The sequence below is a fragment of the Plecotus auritus genome, assembly GCF_963455305.1.
Source record: "Plecotus auritus genome assembly, chromosome: 12".
Taxonomy (NCBI): Eukaryota; Metazoa; Chordata; class Mammalia; order Chiroptera; family Vespertilionidae; genus Plecotus; species Plecotus auritus.
The window spans coordinates 5733954-5743502 of record NC_137778.1 but is presented as its reverse complement, the minus strand read 5'-3'; positions in this window follow the sequence as shown (position 1 = coordinate 5743502).

Below are 9549 nucleotides of genomic sequence, written 5' to 3'. Positions count from 1 at the left end.
CCACACAAACCTGCCTTCAGCCCTAGACGGTGTGGCTCAGTGGATAGAGCGTCGGCCTGCAGACTGAAGGGTCCCAGGTTCGATTCCAACCAAGGGCATATGCCTGGGTTGCAGGCTCTATCTCCAGTAGGGGGGCGAGCAGGAGGCAGCCGATCAATGATTCTCTCTCATCATTGATGTTTCTCTCTCTCTCCCTCTCCCTTCCTCTCTGAAATCAATAAAAATATATTTTTTTAAAAAAAACAACAAACCTGACTTCAACTGGCCTCCACAACTATTCAACACACAGTCTACTCAGAAATGATCTTTGAAGACTGGGAGAGATACAACATATAGGAACAAACACAGAAAGTAAAATGAAATTGAGAGTCAGAAGAATATATCCCAAATGAAGGAACAGGAAAAACTTTAGAGAAAAGCCCTAATATAATGAGAATGGAGGCCCGATGCATGAAATTCGTGCAAGAGTAGGCCTTCCTTTCCCCAGCTGCCGGCACCAGCTTCCCTCCAGCACCTGGGGCTGGGGCTTCTCTCACAAAGGGAGGCCCTGCGCACCCACCACAGCCCGCCGGTCAGTGGCCTGGGCCTCCCACTGCAGGGCGATCATGGGGCAATGGCCAGGCCCCCGACCAAGCGCATTGCACCCACCTGGCCTGTGCCAGTGGGTGTCATAGCGTGGTCCCGGATAGTCGTCCGGATGGTCGTTCTTCTGTTTGGCCTTTTGGTTGATTTGCATATTATGCTTTTATAATCCTATATAATAAAAGCCTAATATGCTAAGTATCTGATTATCCAGTGACCAGTCGACTGTTCAGTCAATCAAAGCGTAATATGCTAATGATATGCTAAGGCCATTCAACCTCTCGCTATGACATGCACTGACCACCAGGGGGCAGATAGTTGACTGGTTGACCAGTCTCTATGACGAGCATTGACCACCAAGGGGCAGACACTCCTATCAGTAGGTTGGCTTGCTGATTGAATCTGGCCGATTGAGACTGAGTGAGATGGGCCAGACACGCCCTGGAACCCTCCCGTGGTCCCTTTTTGACCCCAATCATGCTCTGGTGGGGCCCCTGGGCCTGGCCTGTGCCCTCTCACAATCTGGGAACCCTCGGGGGATGTCGGAGAGCCGGTTTCAGCCTGATCCCACAGGGAGGGTGCCAGACTCAGGGCTCATGGCTGGCAAGCGCTGCTGCGGTGGCCCAAGCATCTCCCGTTTGGGACTGATTGCACATGAGCCCACGGCAGGTGCAGTGGGGCCAGGATGAGCGGGAATGGCAAGTAGGAGCTCCAGGCGGCACTGGACTGTGGGTTTTGGCCCGATCCCCACAGGCCACCCCAAGGGACCCCACTCGTGCACGAATTTGTGCACTGGGCTTCTAGTATAGGATAAGTAATTTACTTGATCAAGAATTCAAAGAGGAGCCCTAGCCGGTTTGGCTCAGTGGATAGAGTGTGGGCCTGCAGACTGAAGACTGAAGGGTCCCAGGTTCAATTCTGGTCAAGGGCACATGCCCTGGTTTCGAGCTCAATTCCCAGTAGGGGGCGTGCAGGAGGCAGCCAATCGATGATTCTCCCTCTCCCTTCCTCTCTGAAATCAATATATATATATATATATATATATATATATATATATATATATATAATTTTTTTTTTTTAAGAATTCAAAGAGCAGAGATCCAACATGGATGCTCCCAACACCAAACAGATTTGTGGCTGAACTGCAGGGCAACTGCCGTGAAAAAATACTGGAAGTGAAACTGATGTGAAATATTGTGAACAGGAAACACAGAGACAGACAGGAAGAGGGAGAGCCAACTCATACGGGTCCTCGATACTCCCTCAGAGCAAAGATCTGTGGGGGAAGGGAGAGCAGGTCAGAGCAGAAACATTCAAGGGGCAAGACCTGAGGCAGACTCAGTCCCTGAGCTTCAGAAGACCCGCCCACGGGACTGTTTGGGAGTTGGCCCTGCCAAGTGTCGGGCTGGTGGCTGAAAGCCAGGCAGGGATCGTGACTGACATGAATTGCACCAGAGAACCTACTGGGAGGCCTGTGAACCGCACACCAAGGGGCCAGTCTAGCTTCTGAGCAAAATACCTTGAGTGCCACAAATAGCAGATGCAAGGGGTGAATGCAGAGGCTGGAATCTGTGGAGCCGAACTCCACCTCTTTATTCCTTTTTTATTTCTTTATTATTTTGTATATAATCTTCTTGTTTTTTAGATTTCACTTTGTTTCTGCTTCTCTTTTTCCTCTCATATTCCTTATTTCTATTTCCTTGTATGGAGCAGTTATAGGGGTAAGCCTTGGACTGACCTGCTGGCAAAGTCGCAAATAAGTCCCAGCTTGGAGGGCACAGTCCTCTAAGCATAATTAAGCTTGATCTTGTGACTGCTCCCTAGATCCTTCCTGGGTAGCTAATGGGCCGGGGGAGGGGCAGCAAGTGCTGCCAAAACAAGTGAAACTTACAAGAACATTGTAAATTACCTTGTTTACCCCTGACTATAAAATAAAGCATCAGCTTGCAGTCTGGATCTGTTCTGCGCCTCAGCCAGGCACAGAAGATCCACCTAGACCCAGCGTATTCTCTTTGTCTGTCTTTTCTTCATCCTTCGCCGGCCCCCCCTCAGGCTCGCCGAACCCCTGGCTGTGCTGGTGCGACACGTTTCCTTTTCTCCGTCCATTTTTCTTTCCCTATGTTTTATTTTGTTTTATTTTATTTTATTCTGTTTTTCTCTTGCTATTCCATATAGTTTTTATTCATTATTACCTTTTAAAAGTATTATTATTTCACATATATATTTCTCTTCTTTTCTTCTATTCTTATTTTTTCTCTTTTCCATGCCTTCTTTTTACATTCTTCTCTTTCATTTGCTTCTTTTTCCTTTAATTCTTTTGGTCTTTTGTATTACACTATTCCTTTTTATTTCCCTTTCTTCTCTTTTCTTATTCCTTGTGTTGTTGGTGGGGTTGTTTTGGTCTATGTTATTGGTTTTTATTTTGTGTGTCGTTTTTTGCTTAGTCCTGTTCTGTCGTGTCTTTTTCTGTTAACACCTGTACAATGGTACCGTGATCTGGTTCGGGTTGAGCCTCACAGTCAGCCAGCCTGGGGGTCGAGTCTACCTGTGAAAGGGACAACAGCAGTCAAGAGCCAATCACAGCAGGAGGGCCCACACAACCCATGCGAAGGACACTTCTACAACACCCAGCCCAGAAGGTCAAGGAGACTACACCGCTGGCTCCCACAAGATAGCCACCACAGAAAGCCGGTCCACCGGGACTGGGAGTCACAGCAGATCTCAATAATAAACGAATAGCCGCACAAAGAGGCAGACAAAGTGGGAAGACAAAGAAGCCCCAAATGAAAGAACATGAGAATTCTCCAGAATAAGAGTACATGACATTATCTGATATAATAAATAAGCAATTTATCTGATATAGATTTCGGAGTAATGGTTATAAGGATGCTCAACAACATGACAAAAGACATGGGAATTATGCAAAACAACCAGTCAGAAATGAAGCCTGACATAGCAGAAATAAAGAATACGCTGGACAGAATGAACAGCAGATCAGAGGAAGCTGAGAATTGAATCAGCAAATTAAAACACAGGGGAGAAAATTCCCTAACCTGATGAAGGAAAAAGTCACACACAACTTCAGGAAGCACCAACTGTCCAAAGCAAGAAGAGCTCAAAGAAACCCACGCCATAGCACATCACAATTAAAATGCCAAAAATTAAAAAGAAAGAATCCTAAAGGCAGCAAGAGAAAGGGAATTTGTTACCTACAAAGGAGGTCCCATAAATCTGTCAGCTAATTTCTCAGCAGAAATACTAAAGGCTAGAAGGGAATGGCATGAAGTATTTAAAATAATGAAAAGAAAGGATCTGAAACGAAGATTACTCTCTCTGGCAAGGCTAACATTCAAAATAGAAGGTGAAATAGAGAGCGTCCCAGACCAGAAAACATGCTAAAGGAACTTATGACAACCAAATCAGCATTGCAAGAGACGTCAAAGGGACTGCTGTGACAAGAAGTCAAACAGAGGGGGACACAGGCGTGAAGAATAAAAATGGTGCCCTAGCCAGTCTGGCTCAGTGGGCAGAGGAGGTCGTAGCTCCGTTGCAGGTTCAATCCGCCGCATGCAGGAGGCAACCAACGGATATGTCTCTCTCACATCATGTTTCTCTCTGTGTCTCTCCCTCTCCCTTCCAGTCTCTCCAAAAATCAATGGAAAAGTGTCCTCGGGTGAGTATTAACACTAATAATAATAATAATAAAAGAATAAAAATGGCAATAAAAAGTATCTATCAATAATAGCCTTAAATGTAAATGGATTAAATGCTCCAATCAAAAGACATAGGGTAGCTGAATGGATATAAAAACATATACATATGATGTCTACAAGAAACCCACCTTAGAACAAAAGACTCACAAAGGATGAAAGTAAAGGGATGGACAACATTTTGCCATGGAAATGAAAACAAAACAAAACAAACAGCAGAAATAGCAACACTCCTATCTGACAAAATAGACTTCAAAGCAATGGCCATAAAAAAAGATAAAGAAGGTCACCACATAATATGAAAGGGATTGCTCTAACAAGAAGATATAACCCTGGTAAACATGTGTGCACCACATATAGGAGTACCTAAATATGTATTTTTTTAAACTCCAGGAGGGATTATCTTGAGCTAAAGGCACTTGGGAAATGCCACATGCGAAAGGGTACTCTGACGCACCTCTTATTTCTAAAAGTAGCAGATAGAACCTCCACATGAACCATGTCCTCCCTAGACTGGAAAGAAGCATTTTTGTCACCAGAGACAGGAAGTCAAGACTGAGAGAAGTCTGTACAAACAGGCCTTGTTAAAATAACTCATGTCTTTCTTTAGTCTTCCCAATCCGCAGAAAACCCATATAGCTTACCTCTCACAATGGCCTCTCTTTATTCAGTGCAGTATGTAAACACATAGGCCTAGCCACTTCTCAGGGTTTTCATTTTCCTGGTGGGGCACCCAGGAAATGGGTTAAATGCTCCAATCAAAAGACATAGGGTAGCTGAATGGATATAAAAACATATACAGCCCTGACCGGGTTGGCTCAGTGGATAGAGCGTCGGCCTGCGGACTGAAAGATCCCGGGTTCGATTCACTTTCCTGTTGGAGCGTGTAAAACTCTGTATGTATTTTATGTTCAGGCCCAGGGGAGGCCCTAAGAAGGTCCCGGTAAAGTCTTAGAGGTAAAGTCTTGCTTCCCTTGCAGACTCTCTGGGACCTCAAAAGAGAGGATTAGCCAAAGGCCATCTCTAAGGCGCCAGTATTGGTCCTGGTGGGCTCCGTAGACCCACTAGCAAATTCCCAGAATCAGATGGGTGGACGGGTGAGGGGCTGCCAGGAAAGACAAAGGCTGAGAGGAGGGGCAGAGAGACAAAAAGTCATCGCTGGGACCAGGCCTGGGAATGTCTCTCTCCTCCCCTTTCCTCCTCCTCCTCCCCACGCTTTTTCTCTTCCTTTGAGTCTTCCTTCCCATCCTCTTCTCCACCGTGTCTGGTCCCACCGTGTCTTTCTCAATGCGTGCAGGTTTTCAGCCGTTCTCCTACTGAGGAGCCCTTCGGTGGTCTGCCGAAACCTGCGGGTCCTTCTCTGAATAAGGCTTCTGATGCACCGAGTAGAACATTTTGAAATACAAGGGAAGGCCATTACTTACAAATCCAGTTGGCTTGTGAGGCCTACCTTACACTGAGACCAGGGAGAATGGGCTGGGCCTCTGAGCTTACCCAACCAACCCAGACTGCCCTGGAGTCGAGGTGGTGAAAAATAAGGGTCCCACCAGTTGGGTCCCACCAGTCCCAGAGGAACCGAAAGTCCTGGACATCATTGCTCTAGCCAAACGGAGGAAAAGCCCTGTGTGCTGGGACGGAGTTCCAAAAGGAAGGACACGCGCCTCCTCCTGGCCACCGCCGGTCCCCGATCCGCAGAAAACCCAGTAAAACGCGTGGCCTCAGCACCACCCGCAGGACCTGGGCATTAGACGTCCTGAGCGCTCACGCTGGGTTTGGGGTGACGGGGAGAGGATGAGCTTCCCTCCCTGACAGCCTGGGACCAGCTGCCCTAATGTCAACTATCTGAGCCGAGACCGAAGGCAACCTGGCGTGTTGCTGGTGAGGAAACGGGTTTGCAGAGTTTAAAGGATTGGCGCCGGCGCAAGGCTGATGGGCACCAAATCACGGTCCAGGCCTGTGATTGCCCTGCTGTTCGCCTGGGCTTTCAGAACCGCCTTCCTGGGGCTGGATTCCGCCCAGACGGGACCCAGACTTCGACGGCAAGCACATCCCGGAGGAAGGGATCTGTTCAGTCCATCCCCAGAGCACCCCCGCGCTCCCCCCCCCCCCCCAAGGACCCACTGCGGAGCCACCTCCTTATTCCTGATACTGGAATTTTCCAACTTTCACGAAAATTGGAAATTTTCCCCACGGTCTTAGGGCACAAATGAAGGTTCCGCGGAGCCAAGAGCACTGTCTGCCTCAGTCCCGAGCCGTCTCTGCCTCTGCTGGGGCTGTTGGGAATAAGAATCCCAGACTCAAAGGAGCGCGCATATTGACAAATGGAGTATAAGCTGTTCATTACTGAGAAAAATACAGAGTGCACGCCTGCAGGTGGCGCACACCTGGCCTCGAAGCGATGGCGGACCTTCGGCTCTGTTTATTGATGGGGCGTTAAAGCCACCGTGGTCATGGTCCTACTCAGTCAAGGCCGCGTTCCTCGGTTTCTCCAGGAACGATACCGAGCTTCCTCGGACGTTCCGCTCTGAAATCCTCCATCAGTGCCTCTTACAATGCATCTGTGTACAAAGGGTTCGTCACTTTCTCCAACATTGCCCCGCAAGCGCCGCACCCGGGGCGGAGGGGAGGGCTGGTGCGCCCGGGAGGGCGGGGGCAGAGTCAGGGACTCCCCTGGGCGGAGGGGAGGGCTGGTGCGCCCGGAGGGCTGCGGCGGAGTCAGGGGCTCCCGGGGCGGAGGGGAGGGCTGGTGCGCCCGGGAGGGCGGGGGCAGAGTCAGGGACTCCCGGGGCGGAGGGGAGGGCTGGTGCGCCCGGGAGGGCGGGGGCAGAGTCAGGGGCTCCCCTGGGCGGAGGGGAGGGCTGGTGCGCCCGGGAGGGCGGGGGCAGAGTCAGGGGCTCCCCTGGGCGGAGGGGAGGGCTGGTGCGCCCGGGAGGGCGGGGCAGAGTCAGGGACTCCCCTGGGCGGTTTGCAGCACGTCCTCCCCGCTGCGCGGGCCAGGGATTGCGCGTCCCTACCGAGGGGGCCGCGAGCGCCCCGCCCTCCTACCAGGTCGCAGGAGCAAAGATGTTGCTGTCTCTACCTAAGCATTTAAAAGAGGAACACTGTGGCTTGGTAGTTGAACTCCGACCTGTGAACTAGGAGGTCACGATTCGGGTTCTCGGTTGGGGCATATGCCCAGGAAGGGGCCTGATTTCCAGTGCAGGAGGCAGCCGATGGGTGATTCTCATCATTGATGTCTCTTTCTCTCCCTTTCCCTTCCTCTCTGAAATCGATAAAAAAAAATTAAAAAATTTTCATTTTAGAGCCCGGATCGGTTTAGCTCAGTGGATAGAGCGTCGGCCTGCAGACTGAAGGGTCCCAGGTTCCATTCCGGTCAAGGGCATGTACCTTGGTTGCGGCCATATCCCCAGGAGGTGTGCAGGAGGCAGCTGATCGATGTTTCTCTCTCATCGATGTTTCTAACTCTCTATCCCTCTTCCTTCCTCTCTGTAAAAAATTAATAAAATGTATTTTAAAAAATTATTTTAATAAATAAGAGGAACATTGTCTTTCGGAATCGAGAGCATCAACCATCAACCGTACATGATCGCAGTCTTTATGGTTTGTTTGCTTGTTTATAATTTCTCACCCAAAAAAAATGAATTTCTCTGAAGATTACAGCTTCTTTTTCCATTTAAACTTTAAAATTATGTTGTCCAGTTTGAATTAAAAAACCTTTTTGATATTTTAATGAAAACTATGTTGAATTCAGACAGCAAGTTCAAGAGAGGTGCTATCTTTATGACGTTGAGGCTCCTAGCCCAAAACATGGTTTAGCTTGGTTGCTAGGAAGCTGCCCTAAGGCGGTGATCCCCAAACTTGAGCATTTACCGCATCCCCTGGCGAGCTTCGGTCGCAGGTGGGTGGGCCCACGCAGAGTTTCGGAGACCTCAGATCTAATGAGGCTTGAGAATGTGCATTTCTCACAGGTGTCCAGGCGATGCTGCTGTTTGTCTTGGCACCACACTGAGAATAACTGGTGGCCTATCGATCCTCTTGGAGATGGTTAGCGGGATAAAAAAAGAGAGATTAAAGCATATTTACCGAAAAAAAAAAAAAGTATTGCTGTTAAATGAGGGAATGTTGTAGAGAAGCCTGTGGGCCGGTGCCAAACTTGGCTTCCGCTCACCAGCTTAACCTACACCTCCCACGCCAACAAGGAAGAGATTTACCAGGAACAAATGCAAAGCCAACCTCGGGCTCTGGCGGCAGAGCAAAGTTCTCCGGTGTATCAATAACTAACTCAATGCCCGTGGGCGCAGCGCTCCCCCGCGTCCGCCGTGTCCAGCTAGTCAGGCAACCCCAGCCAACTCCCCACGCTTCCTCTCCCAGCCCTGGTCCTGGCTCCGCCTTCTCCTTTCTAGCTCCACATCCCCCTTTTTCTTTTTTTGCTAAATTTGGGGTGAATAGAGACAATTCAATTTAAAAAAAGAAAAAAAAATCCAACAGGGCGAAAAAAGAATGCGCCCAACGTGGGGCTCGAACCCACGACCCTGAGATTAAGAGTCTCATGCTCTACCGACTGAGCTAGCCGGGCACTTCCGGGGACTGGCTCCTAAAAGTTCAAGTTAATGTCATGCCAGCGAACAAGCGTCTAAATGAATGACGTAACAGCCTGAAAGAAAAGTCAGGTCCCGAATTTTGTGGATCCAACAGATATTCAGGGTCGAGGAACCCGAAGCTTCAAGAGAGTGATGGGGGGCTGCGCAGGACCAGGTGGGTTTGCCGAGGAAGGAATCACAGGTCCTGAAACCTCAATGTTTCTGCAAATTCCTTTTGGACCGAGTCACTTTGAGAATCCGGCTTCTGGGACCGACTTCTGAGGCTGAGAAGCGCCGACAAGCCGCAGGGCTCGGAGGGGCGCGGGGACTGATGCTCCGGGACCTTGGGGCTGCAGCCCCTGCTGCCTTCTCCCCTAATCTTGACAACCGGGAGGCCGAGTGGAGGGGCTTCACGCATCACTGGGAAAACAGGACCAATTCACTCTTCATCTAGGACACGAGTTTGGTTTTAAATACTAAAATATTGTGTGTCCTGAGTAAAAGACCACACTCATTACGTGCATAGCTCTCCCCGAGATTACGCGGTCGGGGTTCGGGGCCTTAAGGAGGTTTCACTCCTCTCCAAACCCTGGAAGAGGAATTGAGCTCCCGATTCCCCAGCGAAGGGAGCCTCCCTCTGCGCCTGCGTCACAGCTCAGAGCTCTGCACCCCTCCTG